Below are 15,176 nucleotides of genomic sequence, written 5' to 3'. Positions count from 1 at the left end.
TGTTCCTTTTTTTCTCCCCTGCGCTGCAATGGCCGGTCCCACCTCCTGAAAAATTCAATCCAACTGAAGATTCCTGCCAGACAAAAGGTGCCACCACAGAAAGTTCTTGCTGCCCAAGAAGTGCTCAGGCTGCCCCACCAACTGCACCTCAAAGCCAAAGCTTCCAGAGTTTTTTTCCTGATTGAAGGAGCTGCTGTTCCCTTTTTTCTGCCCTGTGCTGCAATGGCCGGTCCCACCTCCTGAAAAACTGAATCTAAATGAAGATCCTTGCCAGAGAAAATGTGCCACCACAGAAAGGTCTTCCTGCCCAAGAAGTTCCCAGCCTGCACGAACTACACCTTAAGCCAAAGCTTCCATCTATTTTTTCCTGGTGGAAGGAGATGCTGTTCCCTTTTCTGTGCCCTGCGCTGCAATGACCGGTCCCACCTCCTGAAAAATTCAATCCAAATGAAGATTCCTGACTAACAAAAGGTGCCACCACAGAAAGTTCTTGCTGCCAGAGAAGTGCCCAGGCTGCCGCAACAACTGCACCTCAAAGCCAAAGCTTCCAGACTTTTTTTCCTGATGGAAAGAGCTGCTGTTCCCATTTTTCAGCCCTGCCCTGCAATGACTTGTTTCACCTCCAGAAAACTTCAATCCAAATGAAGATTCCTGACTAACAAAAGGTGCCACCACAGAAAACTCTTCCTGCCCAAGAAGTGCCCAGGCTGCCCCAACAACTGAACCTCAAAGTCAAACCTTCCAGACTATTTTTCCTCAGGGAAAGGGCTGCTAATTCCCTTATTTTTAGCCCACTCCTGAATAGGTCAAAGTAACATCCAAAATAGACTCCAGATAAAGATTCCTGCCAGACAAAAGGTGCCACCACAGAAAACTCTTCCTGCCCAAGAAGTGCCCAGGCTGCCCCAACAACTACACCTGAAGCCAAAGCTTTCAGACTTTTTTTCCTGGTGGAAAGAGCTGCTGTTCCCTTTTTTCAGCCCTACGCTGCAACGGCCTGTCCCACCTCCTAGAATTTTGAATCCAAATGAAGATTCCTCCTAGACAAAGGTGCCACCACAGAAGGTTCTTCCTGCGCAAAAAGTGCCCAGACTACCCCAACAACTGCACCTCAAAGCCAAAGCTTCCAGACTTTTTTTCCTTAGGGAAAGAGCTGCTGTTCCCTTTTTTCAGGCCTGCGCTGCAATGGCCGGTCCCACCTCCTGGAAAATTGAATCCAACTGAAGATTCCTGCCAGACAAAAGGTGCCACCACAGAAAAAACTCTTGCTGCCCAAGAAGTGCCCAGGCTGCCCCAACAACTGCACCTGAAGCCAAAGGATCTAGACTTTTTTTCCTGGTGGAAAGAACTGCTGTTCCCTTTTTTCAGCCCTGTGCTGCAATGGCCAGTCCCACCTTCTGGAAAATTGATTCCAACTGAAGGTTCCTGCCAGACAAAAGGTGCCACCACAGAAAGCTCTTGCTGCCCAAGAAGTGCCCAGGCTGCCCCAAAAACTGCACCTCAAGCCAAAGCTTACAGACTTTTTTTCCTTAGGGAAAGAGCTGCTGTTCCCTTTTTTCAGCCCTGCACTGCAATGGCTGGTCCCACCTTGTGGGGTGAAGTCACTGCCCCAGAAATGTAATTTGAAGGATTTGTAGTGTTGCAGAGTGTTGGGTCATTTCCCGTGAGATCAGTGGAGGTATTAGATAGTTCCCATGGACACAGCCTTGAGCTGTGTGGCTAAGTGCCTGTGCTGTATTTCTGGATGTTGTTGTAAGAATATGTTTGTGTTGTGTATGGGAAAGTAGAGGTGGGAGAACTGAATATAAAAGCTGCCTGCTGCGTTGAGCAGGCTGACATCTCTTTGTCTCACCATCCTCGTTTGTCATCTGTCATTCTTCCCCCCCTAGGACCGAGACCTTCGACAGATACCCAGCGACAGTTGGTGCCCCGGTGGACCAGACGAACAGAAAAAAAAGACTGTCGAGTATTGCCTGGGTCGTAGGGGTATATCGGCCGGAGGCAGGTGAGAGCTGCAGGGGGAGGTGCAGCAGGGTCTCGGTACTCAGGAGCTGTATAGCAGCGGGGTGCACTGCAGGACCCGGGTCCGATTTTCTCTACACCTGCACACAAGTGTTTCTGCCGCACTTGGAAGGCCCGAGTTGCCTGGGGAGCCTGGGTGCATTTGGCACTTGTCAGGCGCAGGTGGGCTCCTGAGCACTTTTTCTAAGTCACCATGGGGCAGACCATGTGTGCAAACGACAGGCGTGTGTTTATCGCCTGGAAAGCTTTGTTACAGCATTTTGGTGTTAGACCGACAAAACTAAGTTATGTTGTTTGTTACTTTTGTGTCTTCGGACTGAGAGAAAGGCTGCTTTGCCTGGGAGGACATTAGAGTGCTAAAGAAGAGGGGCCGGGCGGAGCCGTAGGGAGCCGAAGTGGGATCGGACGTTGCGGAGCGGGGCCAGGAGCAGCCGAGCGGCCCCGCCAAAATGGACGCACTGCTAGCGACTCGGCAGCACTTGTCCAGGATAACCAAGGACAGCTACGGCATGAATGTGCTGCTGATGGACCGGGAGACGATCTTGTGAACACAGTGGCTGAATTCCACCGTAAGGAGCTTTCTACGTCTCCTCAGGACGGTGCCGTGCCTGTGTACCCAGCGCCGGGTGCCTGCGCAGCCGTGTCTGGTCCGCCCGCTGTGGGTGCCTGCGGAGCGGCGCCGGGTCCGGCTTCAGCGCCGCCGAGTCCATCTGTGCCCGCGTGGGCAGCGGCAGCCGTGCTGCGGCCCCGGCGGCCGCGGCCCTGGGTGCCAGCTGACTGGTCCCAGCTGCGGTTCCAGGCGCCGGCTCTGGCCATAGCGGCCCCGGCCCTGGCCCTGGCCCTGGCCCCAACCCCGACCCCGGCCCTGGCCCCAACCCCGACCCCGGCCCTGGCTCGGAGCGGTTCCCCCACACATGTGCCGGCGGCGGCCGTTCGGCTGCGGGCCGTGGCGGGGGGGTCTGTTTTCCCCCGCGCTGCCGACAGCCATGGTCCCAAGCGGTGTTGCGGGGGGGTAGCGGGCTGGTAGTGGCGGCCGCGGTGTCAGGCGGTGCAGTGGGGGGGCTGTCTGTGTTCTCCCCTGTTTTACACACCCCCAAACCCTCCCCTTCCTCCTCCCCAGAACGTGTCCATCTGCAGCTGTTCTTCCCTCCTGTGTATCATTCTTTCTCAGCAGACCACGTAGATAACATGCGACATAAGGAGAGCAAAGGCAATTTGACTTCTCTTCCTGATTTTTCTCCAAAAAAATCCAACATCTATTCCCCCTCCTCCCCCTCCCTCCCTCCCCCGTCCTCCAACAAGTGCTAGTGAAAGCTCTCTTAACGAAGCAATACTTGCTTCCAGGGGGGCCGAGTGCTCAAGAGAACCAGGAGACGCAGGGGGGGCAGAGGGCGGGAAGAGGTGAAGAAGGGAGGACAAAATGCAGAAGTGGTTCTGTTGCGTTATGACAAATAGAGTGTCCTTGCTCTATGAAAAAGGTTGAAAATTTTCAAGGTAATATCCTGTCCATTCCCGTCGTCTTTGTCTTTTGCATGGAGAGTTGTACAAGATTTACAAGTTAATATTAGCAAATATGCCATAAATGCCCTTTAAGTTGTGAGACTGATGAGAACTACACAGCAAATAACTGCTTGAAATCTGTGTGATTGAGGAGAGTGTTTGAGGTGGCCACCTGAATGCATGATTGGAAAAACACTGTGTGAGAGAGAGAAGCTGCGTGAAGGTGTAACTGTGTAAACTTACAAATACTTTCTGATGGTGTCAAGATTTTAGGGATGTGTAACATGATTCTGTTGAACCATAGTGACTCCTTATTCTAAATGGTATATGAATTCTTCAAATTCCCACCATGACTAATTCCACTCTTATGAAGACTGGTGAGGTTTTAGTTATTTCAAGACTAGCCCTGTCTGGCTAGCCATATGATCAGGACTGAAGTTAAATAAGAGATTTTACACAAATTTGGTGTTCTATTTCAGCCTTGTTTCAAAGGTTTATAGTGGTTAAATCTCAGGTGGAGCCTTTCCCATGGTGCTGTTCTTTTTTCATGTGTCATGCTGCCCATGGGCTGTAGCTGTGTGGGCTGTGCAGGAGGCAGAGTCGTTTGAACTTTTCTGTGTTTTCCAGGGTTTAAATCAAGGGTTATCGATGTTGCTGCCCTGCTTGATCAGCCTGTTGTGGGGGGGCCCTGCAGACTGTCAGGGCCATCCTGCGTCCTTTCTCAGAAGCATCTACAGCGTTACAGATAGTGTGTCTCTAGGCCTCCTGACTGGAGACCAGAGTACACCAGTTATGTTGATCACTGTGGCCAGGGCTGCGATGTCGTTTCAGGGAGTCCTTGTGTCTTCTCTTCGGGGCTCCTTTCATGCGGCAGCTGGTGACAATATTCATCGTGAAACAGCTCGTCCTTCATCCTTGGGATGTGCCCTGCCTGTGGCAGCTGTGTTTTCAGAAAAATGTCCTCAATGCTTGTGACTGCTGCTTGTTCTATACCAGACGTACTGATCACATAATCTGACTGGTGGATGTTTAGCATTGTACGAAGGCAGCGTGGGTTAAGTGCCTTGTTAATCAGCCATTCTAGTAGCACAATTGCGGGATTTTGGGATTTTTTGTTCATGTTGCAGTCATTGATGTTAACTGTACGAGGCAGATTTGTGCTATGGTCTCCACACCTTATCCTTCAGTGACAATTCCTAAAGGGACACGAGTAGCTCAGTTTGTATCTTTTCTGAGTTGTGTTCCCCAAGCAGAGCCTTGTGAGCGTCGGGATGGAGGATTTGGTTCTACTGATGCACCACAAGTCTTTTGGTCGGTGCCAATCTCTGCACAACGTCCACAGCTGACCTGCGCTCTCTACGATACTCGAAGCTTGCTGTCTGTTGTCCAGGCGGACGAACTTCTGCATTCGGGACCTGACAGAACTATCATTGCACGGACATCCTGGCCGGCCTCCTGGCCTGTGGTCACGCCAGGGGTTTGGGTTGTGAGACTGGGAGGTACTGCTCAGAATTTTCTTTTAGAACATACAGATCCTGTGTGATTTCAGCAGTGGCTCATACCTACAGAACAGCTGTTGGCTCTGCAACAGCTTGTTAAAGACCGGTTTGATGCTGATCACATTGAACCATCTCAGAATCCTTTAATCACCCCTGTCTTTGTGATAAAGAAAAAATCTGTGAAATGAAGACTGTTGTATGGTCTCAGACAGGTGGGGCGGTCATGGTTACCATGTCAGTTTTGGTTTATTGACCCCTTCTATGCTTTCTGCTGAATAACCCATTGTTATTATTAATTTGACAGGTTGCTTTTCCACAATCCAGTTAGACCCCAGTTATAGAGAAGGAAAAAAATCACATTTTCAGTTCCATCTATTGATCGTGCAGAACCCTACAAGTGTTATACATAGAAAACCCTCTCCCAGGAAATGACAATATTCCTATAATTTGTCAGTGGTTTAGGATTCCAACATTGTCTCCTGTAGTTTTCTGACTGTCTTTTGTTGTCATTATATAGGTAATATTTCTGCTGGCTGTGGCCACTGAGGATCAGTTGGGTGTGTTGGAAACTGAAACCAGAAAGAGTCTACAATCCTTTGACCTAGTAGTTGCTCCTGAGAAGGTGCAGCGAGAGGAACCCTGGAAGTATTTAGGGTTCAAAATTACACGGAAAGTAGTTATTCCTCAGCCAGTTCAATTGGATACTGATGTCAAAACTCTTACTGACGTACAAAAGCTATTAGGGTCTTTGAATTGGATTAGGTCCTATTTGGAAATGGCCAACACCCAGCTGGCACCTCTATTTGACCTACTCAAACATTCTGACAATCCTCAGGAACCAAGGGAACTGACTAAAAGAGCAGTTCAAACCATCCAGCGAGTAGAGCAGGTTTTACATTCTAAATTTGTTTCACGAATTGATCATTGTTAAATTGTCTAATTTTTTATATTTTTATTTTTGCAGATCACAGTGTTCCTTTTGGGGCATTGGTACAGTGGTTTGGCCATTGGTCTGATCTACTGCACATCATAGAGTGGCTATTTTTTACCTTATCAGCCTCAAAAAACTGCTCCTGGATTGTTTGAGCTCATAGCTCAAATCATCATTGAGGTTAGAAAAAGGTGTGTAGAGTGTTCTGGCAGAAATCCATCATGCATTGTTGTACCTGTACAATCTCGTTACTTTGAGTGGTGCCTTGAAAACAAATGTGAATTGCAAGCTGCTTTAGCTGGGTTCCACGGCCAAATTTCTTATCATTTACCTTCACATTCCCTTCTTAAGATTTTTTTTTTTAGGGAAATTCCAATTGGACAAAAACACTATGCAGTGCAGAGCCCCTTGATGGCCTTACAGTGTTTGCAGACAGCTCGAGGAAGACAAGTGAAGCTGCGGTAGCGTGGAAAGCAGAATGTGGATGACAACATCAAATTGTTCATCAAGAGGGTTCTCCTCAAATTATGGAATGTCGAGCTGTAACTCTTGCTTTTCAGTTATTTTCTATTCGGTCTTTAAATGTTATTACTGATTCTGCATATGTTGTTAATTTATTACAGCAATTCTATCAGGCGGTGTTGCATTGTCCATCTCCAGGTCTTATTTTTCAAGTTTTGTTCGAGCTCTAGAGAACTCTTTTGCAGAGGCCTGTTCCTTATTTTGTGCTACATGTTTGTAGTCATACCTCTTTCCGAGGTTTCTTCACAGAGGGTAATGTCCAGGCAGATGCTTTTGTTTTTGCTGTCACTTTGAGACTCATTCCTAACATTCAGCAGCAAGCTGTCTTGTCTCATTAGTTTTTTGTTATTATCAAGGTGCAGAAGCTTTCAGACGTCGATTCGGCTTGACTCATTCTATTGCTCGCTTAATTGTTGCCTCCTGTCCAGACTGTCATGATGCCTGTACTCTTGTCCAGATTGTCATGATGCCTATACTCCTGTCCAGATTGTCATGATGCCTATACTCTTGTCCAGAGTGTCATAATGCCTATACTTCTGTCTATTTTGGTACTAACCCTTGAGTCCTTAAGGCCTTACAGATGTGGCAATTGGATGACACTCATGCCAATGAATTTGGTAATTTAAAGCATGTCCATATGTCCACTGACATGTTTTCCCATGTGGTGGTTGCTAATGCACATACTAGACAAAAAAGTCATGGTGTCATTAAACACTTCCGTTGTGCTTTTCCTACATCTGGAGCACCCACTCAAGTGTGGAGGAACAATAAGCTGTCCTATGTCTGTAAATCTGTCCAAATTTTCTTTGCTTTGTAGAGAGTCACTCATGTTACCGCTATTTTTCACATTCTTCTACAGGACACGTTATTGTGGAAGGGAGTGTATGGTGCCCTGAAGCACTTGCTTCAAAACAGAAAGGGGGAATGAGGGGATAACCCCCTCAGTCTCTAGGCTAGACAAAGCTCTGCATGTCTCAAACCTTTTGACCTTCTCTGGCGATTGTCTTTATTTACCTTCTTTTAGAGTTTCAGGAAAAATATGCTGTGCTTGACAAAAAGCCTCCTCCAAACTGATAATCTTGTGATCCCTGTGAGAGCTGAGGACAGAGCACAGCATGCAGATGCAGAACTTGTCTCTGGTCAATGGTCTGATCCACATGACTTGATAACTTGGGGAAAGGGATATGTTTGTCTCTACAGATAATAGTCCTTGCTGAATACCTGCGCAGTATGTACGTCCTGCTGTTGGTCCTGGAAGTCGTCAGTGCAGTTCCTGACCCGTCAAAGTTCACTCCATGGCATAGTCGGAACATCTGGGTGACTCTAATGAAAGAACTGAACCACACGACCTTTTGTGCATCACTGGCGTATCCAGAGCAGCCATTTCACACCTGTCTTGTTGGTGTTCCTCTGGGTGACACGGAAGCATCTCTCCTGGTGCAGGATGTCATCCGACAGCGTGACTTATTGAAACGGGACTGTCATACTGTGCGCGGGTGTCGTGATCGTGTTGATAGCTGGGATGATGTGTTGTCTGTTAACACTCCACTCAAAAGTTAGGTATTTTAGAGTCACTGTTTGTAAAAGACTGTGTGTATTTTAATCATCGTGTAGGTTATGACACAGAACGAGCATGTGGTGAGTCTATGGTACGGGATGTGCTCCCTGAACTGTCTTTCTGTAGAAGTGGTTCCTTCTGGTGTCGGTAAAGTCCGACTTGGATTCTCTACTCCAGCAGTGAATGCACCTTGTCGACTCCCTATGGGAGTGTTTCTTCTGTGTGAAGATAGAATCTAGCCAGGAATCCCTGCACAGCCATTAGGGGGACCTTGTACATCTAAAAAGTTGGTGGTTGTGGTTGTGTTGTTGATGCTGCCTTGTTTAGTGTCGCTCCTGCAAAGGGCCCTGCAGGATACGATACGGGCAGTCTTTGTGGCACAATTACAGACAGGGGGAATTGTGGGGTGAAGTCACAGCCCCACAAATTAAGTTTGAAGGATTTGGAGTGTTGCAGAGTGTGGGCCATTTCCCGTGAGAGCAGTGGAGCTATTAGATAGTTCCCATGGACACAGCCTTGAGCTGTGTGGCTGAGTGCAGGTGCTGCATTCCTGGATCTTGTTGTAAGAATATTTTTGTGTTGTGTATGGGAAAGTAGAGGTGGGAGAACTGAATAAAAAAGCTGCCTGCTGTGCTGAGCAGGCAGACATCTCTTTGTCTCACCATCCTCGTGTGTGTTCTGTGTCTTCTTCCCCCCATTGACCGGGACCCCTTTGACGGATACCCAGCGACAAAAAGGTTACTTTAATATCTAATATGAACCTTGCCAACGCAATTTAAAGCCATTTCCTCTCTTCCTGTCACTATAGCCTTGGCAGAAGAGACCAACCCCCACCCCACTAAAAACCTCCTCTCAGGTCACTGCAGAGAGCAATGAGGTCCCCCCTGAGCCTTCCCTTCTCCAGACTCAACAAGCCCAGTTCCCTCAGCCGTCCCTCAGCAGACATGTTTTCCAGAGCCTTCCACAGCTCCGTTCCCTTCTCTGGACACGCTCCAGCCCCTCAAGGGCCTTTTGGCACTGAGGGGCCACAACTGGACACAGCACTCCAGGTGGGGCCTCCCCAGTGCCCAGCACAGAGGGGCAATCAGTTCTCTGCTCCTGCTGGCCACACTCTTCTCCACAAAGGCCACGATGCCCTTGGCCTTCTTGCCCCCTGGGCACACTCTGCCTCATATCCAGTCTCTGTCAAGCAGCACCCCCAAGTCCCTTCCTGCTGAGCAGCTCTCCAGCCCCTCTGCCCCCAGCCTGGAGCATTCCAGGGGGTTGTTGGGAGCCAAGGGCAGGCCCTGACACTTGACCTTATTGATCCAGCCTGTCCAGATCCCAGAGCTGGAGGCAGCTCTGCAGATGGGGCAGCATTACAACCATGGATGTTCCAGCAAGGACCTGGTGGAACCTCATGGAATTAAGGGCCATTGTGACACTGCAGGGCCTTCTGGAGCCAAAGGAGCCTTGGGACACTATGGAATCTCATGGAATCAAGGGAGCACTGTCACCCTGGGAAAACTCAGGGAATTCAGGGCCCATTGTGACACTGCAGGTCCACATGGAAAAAAAGGAACTCTGAGACGCTGCAGAAACTCATGGAACCAAGGGACCATTGTGACATTGATGGAATCAGGAGGCCATTGGGACAATCCAGGGCCTCATGAAATCAAAGGAATTCTGGGACACTGTCGAGCCTCCTGGAACCAAGGGTTCCTGCTGACATGTGTGTCCTCCTGGAACCAAGGGAGCCCTGAGATATTTCTGAACCTCCCAGAATCCAGGGGCCATTGGGACCCTGCAGAACCTCCTGCATTCAAGTGCTCCTTGTGAAACTGCAGGCTCTCCTGGAACCCAAGGATTCCTGGAACACTGCAGAGCTCACGGAACCAAGGGGCCACTGTCCCACTGCAGCTCCTTCTGAAGCACAAGGGACCCTGGGACAATGGGAAATCTCCGAGAATCCAAAGGGCATTTTGGGACTGCAGGGCTTCATGGACCTAAAGGAACCTTTGGAGACTTGGGAAGCTCATGGAATCCAGGGGCATTGGGACATGTGGGGCCTCCTGGAAGCAAAGGAACCCTGAGAATTTTTATGGGAACAAGTTAAGGCAGGAGCTGCAACTCTCAGTTAATCAGGATGCAAAAGGAGTGTTTTGGCCTTGACTGTGTTTTCCATCCAGAGAGTGCTGTTTGCCAAAGTGGAAACCACTTGGAACGTGGTTGGCATGGTAGCCTGAGTTTTTCTCTGGTGGCTGAACACAGGCAGCACATGAGGGGAGGGGAATGTGTGGGATCAGGGCACTGCTTTGGGGCCATGCTGGGAATTCTGGTGGACTAAAAGACAAAGCCCAGGTGCTGTTTCCAAAGGAACCCCAATGAAAGGGGGACGCCGGAAAGATGGGAGGACAAGTCCCGCAATGGAACTCTGTGTGTGCAGCCTCATTTTCTCCTTCAGTGCCCACAGGAGAGGGGGCAAAAAGTATTGGTTGGGACCCCAAAACTGTTTTGGGGGAAAATTGGAGATTGAGGGGACAATGGGAAAGTGGGAGGAACAGGGAAAAGGGTGGAAAAGGAGGGATAGACTGGCAGGTCCCACAGTCCCATGGGGGTCTTTGGGCACAAGGGGGCTAGGAAATGGGGGGGCAGGCCTTGAGCTTTCAACTTCCTTTGGGGTGCTGGGGGCTGCTGGATCCAATCCAGCCTTGGATCATGCCAACAGTTTCAGTTTAGAGGAATTACAGAGGTGTAACTGAATCACTTTGGTCCCCCAGGTTTTAATGATGGCAAATCAGATCTATTGCTAGAAGTGAATTTATTTAGAGATACAAATGATCAGACAAAAAATCTTCATCAAAATTAGTGCATAATAGAAACACTAAAACTACCAGGAGTACAGGATAAGATAGGACAGTGCTCTACACTAAAGCAATTGTTGAAGCAATTCTACTCAAGCTGGCACAAAAGCAATAATTCTTAATTAGAGATGGATGGAACTCCCCCAGACCAACGCTCGTGGGGAGATCTCTGCTCTCAACCTCCAGGAGTGACCTTGGGGGGTCCCCAGCCAAAGCAGGAATCTGCACACACACCCCTCCAAGAAGGGTTCTGTTGGAAGAAGCTGCCCCTGGGAAAGGGGACTGGCCCATTCTGGTCCAAATGAATGGACTGACAGTCACTGGACTCCAGAGGTTGCCTCAACATCAGGGGGTTCATTCAGGGTGGAAGCAGTGGCCGAAGCTCTTCCCGCAGTTGGGGCAGTGGTAGGGCTTCCCTTACTGGTGCGTCTGTTGGTGTGAGGTCAAGGTAGAGCTGCGGGTGAAGCTCTTCCCACACTCCCCACACTTGTAGGGCCGTTCCCCAGTGTGGATGCGCCGGTGTTGGTTTAAGGTGGAGCTCTGGCTGAAGCTCTTCCCACACTCCCCACACTTGTAGGGCCGTTCCCCAGTGTGGATGTGCTGGTGCGCGAGGAGGTGGGAGCTACACCTGAAGCTCTTCCCACATTGCCCACACATGTAGGGCCGTTCCCCAGTGTGCATGTGCTGGTGGGTGAGGAGGTTGGAGCTCTTCCTGAAGCTCTTCCCACACTGCCCACACATGTAGGGACGTTCCCCGGTGTGGATGTGCCGGTGGGTGACAAGGTTGAAGTTCCGCTTGAATCCCTTCCCGCAGTCGGTGCAGCGGAAGGGCCTCTCATCCGTGTGTGTCTGCTCATGCCTGAGGAGACATGAGCTGGTATTAAACCTCTTCCCACATTTCAAGCACTTGAAGGGCCGTTCTCCAGTGTGGATGTACCAGTGGATGCGGAGGCTGGAGCTGTCACTGAAGCTCTTCCCACATTCCCTACACATGTAGGGACGTTCACCACTGTGGATGTGCTGGTGTCTGAGCAGGTTGAAGCTGCCCCTGAAGCTCTTCCCACATTCCAAGCACCTGAAGGGCTTCTCCCTGCTGGGAGGTTGCTCAGGGACCACCAGCTCAGAGCTCCCCCTCAAGCTCTGGCCCCCTTCCTGGCACAGGCTGGCTCTTTCCTCCTCAGAGCACCCTGGGATGGCTTTGGAGCCCCTCCTGCGGGGGGATCTCCGGCCCTTTTCCTCCCCGCTGCCTTCCTGCGCCGTGGAGCCCTTCAAAACGGCCTCTCCCACCAGGGTCTCACGGGGGGATTTGTCCTCCGGGCTCTCCGTCCTCAGCTCGGGGCCTGGGGCAGGAAGCAAGAAGGACAGGGAGGGGATTTGCCTCCGGCCCACAGGGAAGGCCAAGGACATCCCCCCAACTCCGGCCCCGGCAGGACGGCGGCGCCAGCGGGGTTGTCCTGCAGCCAGGGCCATGCTCGGCTGACAGAGCCAGCACAACACCCGCCCAAAGGGACACTGACTTCCTCCTCACCTGCCTGGGGGGCCCAAGGCATCTTCCTCTTCCTCGCAGCCTCCTCCTCCATCCGCCCAAGCTTTGGGAAGGACAAATCCTGATGGGGGGAAAAACAAGGCCTGAGCGCGTTGGCTTGGGGGTTCCTCCTGCCCAAGTCCATTTCTAGAACTCACCGGGCATCCTGTGTCCATAAAAACCTCCAAAACACCAAGATTCAGCTCAGAAAAACCCAAACCATCGAGATTCAGGCAAAAAACCTTCAGAAATAGGAAGAAGACCCTTAGTCCCTCAAACTGCAAAAAGCTGAAATTCAGTTAAAAATACTCCAAAATATGAAGATTACCCCAAAAAATTCTCCCAGAAGTTCCCCCTCTCTGGTCTCTCCCTTCTAAGGTTTGGAGGGTCTCCCCTGTCTGGGACGCTGGGGGTCCCACTTAGGGATGCTGGGAGTGTTGGAGGTACAAAGGGCTCCTTCTCCTGTGACTCTCGTCTTCAGGATGCTTCATTCACAGACATTCCCCCTCTCCAGGTTCTCCAGTCTGTTGTTCCAGGGATCCCAGGGGTCCCCACTGTCCAGGCTTCTCCTTCTCCGTGTCCCCCATTTCAGGCTCCTGGGGGTCCCGGGGCTCCTCTCTCTCCATGTTCCTCCCTCCAGGCTGCCGGGGGTCCCCCAGCTCCGCCATCTCCCCGCTCCGCCCTCCACACTCGGCAGCTCCCGGGCTCCACACCCACCCCCGGCACTCCCGGGGGGCCCCAAACCCGCTGTGTCCCCCCCGCTGGCACCGGGCTGACAATGGAGCCGGCGGGGCCTGACCCAGCAACACCAACCCCCACTGTGGGGGGGACCCACATCCCCCCACCCACCGCTGGGGCTCTGCCCCCAACCCAGCCTGGCACCCCCAAAAAACACCTCCTGCCCACCCCAAAGAAACCCCAGGGGTGGAGCAAGAACAGGAACAGCAGGAGAACAATTGCCACCCATCCCATGGGTGCCCGGGAATGGGAAACTTGTACCAGATATCCTGGGGGGAGCATGGCGGGTTGGGACATACTCAGACTGCCAACACAGATTTCCCTGCAAAGTCTGCAGTGGGTCAAGCTCTGGAGAGGAGATTGTGCCCCATGCATGGGATTGCAGAGGCTCCCTCAGGTCCCCAGCAGGAATCACCAACCAGGAATAGACACAAAAGGCCCCCCCAAAGATTTGGGGGGAGTGTCCTGTAGGGAGGGGACAGTGTCACCCCACCAAGGCAGGGGTGGCAAGTGGGAGGCTGCTCCAGGGGTCTGCAAGAGGCCTCGTGCTCTGCTCGGCCCCAGCACTGGCTGGTACCAACACCCCCGGCTGCCCCCGGCCCTGGGCAGCTCTGCTGCCACAGGCTGTGCCCTCACCGTGGCCCTGCAATGGCCCTGCCTGTCCCTCACCCGTGGCCCTGCCTGTGGCCCTGTCCCTTGGTTCTCTCTCTGCCAGCTCAGTGTGGGGCACACGGGTTGGGGGTCCATCCCAAGCCCCCCGGGCAGCCGGCGTTGGCTGGGGGGATGTGAGGGCTGGGCCTGCTCAGCACAGCCCCGGCCTCGTGCCCAGCACCTCTTTCCTGACCCACACAAGAGCTTCCCGGCCCCCCCAGGGCTCCCCTGCTGCTGCCTCTGCTCCTGGCCCTGCCTTTGCTGCTCCCTTGCCTGGGGCAGCGGCTGCAGGGGGGGATGGCAGCAGCTTCAGCTCCACGGCACTTCCTGGGGGGAGCTCAGCCCGGGGGGATGGGCAGGGACCTGATGGGGATGGACAGGGGCCCAGCAGGGACAGACAGGGCCTGCAGGGGAAGGCACAGGGACAACCTGGCCCCCCACACTGCCACGGCTCTCTCTGCTCCTCCTTGCAGGCTCTGTGGCCAGGCACAGTTTGTGTTCCTGGGTGCCCACCATCTCAGCACTTGGAGACGCTCAAATCAGCGCCTGCAGCTCTGCAGCAAAGCCCCAGCTCACCTGGCACACGGGGGATGGACACAGCACCTGCTCGGGGATGGGCACAATTTTTCCTCTTCTCCACCACGGGGCTCTCCTTCCTCAGCAGCACCTCTGCCTTGCACTTATTCTCAGCCTCACCTCAGGGACAGCTCTGGCCTCACCTCCGCGCCACTTCTCAGCCTCACCTCAGGGCCTGGGCTCAAGGACAGGAACCTGCAGGGAGGGGACATCACGTGCAAGCTGAGGGCTGCCTGCTTGCACTGGCCTCTGGGCTTCTTTCTCCTTCTACAATCAGCCTACAACTCAGCCTGCTTTTCTAACACCACACATTTACAGACTAACCTTGGAGATAGATATGGACAGACATCTCTATCACCCTGGAGATAGAGCCTCAAGCAATGGGAATCAGAGAATGCCACAGGAATGGGAATCAGAGAATCACAGAATCAGCTGGGTTGGAAAAGACCTCTGAGATCATCAAGTCCAACCCTGGATCCAACCCCGCCGTGCTTCCCAGACCATGGCACTGAGGCCACATCCACTCTCACCTTCAACACCTCCAGGGACGCTGACTCCACCCCCTCCCTGCCCAGACCATTCCAAGGCCTGATTACTCTCTCTGCAAAAAATTGCTTCCTAATATCCAACCGAAACCTCCCCTGGCACAGCTCAAGACCCAGCCCTCTTGTCCTACTGCTGCTTCCTGGCACAACAGCCCCACCCCCACCAGGCTCCAACCTCCTGGCAGGGACTTGCAGACAGTCAGGAGGTCTCCCCTGAGCCTCCTCTTCTCCAGCCTCAACACCCCCAGCTCCCTCAGCCTCTCCTC

General features: G+C 52.2%; 1 protein-coding gene and 1 pseudogene across 1 annotated transcript in view; one reads left to right on the top strand and one right to left on the bottom strand.

Moving 5' to 3' along the window:
• LOC135405598 (zinc finger protein 850-like) overlaps window positions 1-15,176 on the bottom strand; it is a 598,288-nt pseudogene that overhangs the window by 262,638 nt on the left and 320,474 nt on the right.
• LOC135405256 (zinc finger protein 260-like) overlaps window positions 1-15,176 on the top strand; it is an 88,863-nt gene that overhangs the window by 63,687 nt on the left and 10,000 nt on the right. The gene's annotated exons all lie outside the window — the stretch shown is intronic.

This window comes from Pseudopipra pipra, chromosome W (genome assembly GCF_036250125.1).
Source record: "Pseudopipra pipra isolate bDixPip1 chromosome W, bDixPip1.hap1, whole genome shotgun sequence".
NCBI classification, from domain to species: Eukaryota; Metazoa; Chordata; class Aves; order Passeriformes; family Pipridae; genus Pseudopipra; species Pseudopipra pipra.
Note: the sequence above shows the minus strand (reverse complement) of the source record. Positions and strands in the feature narration are given on the sequence as shown.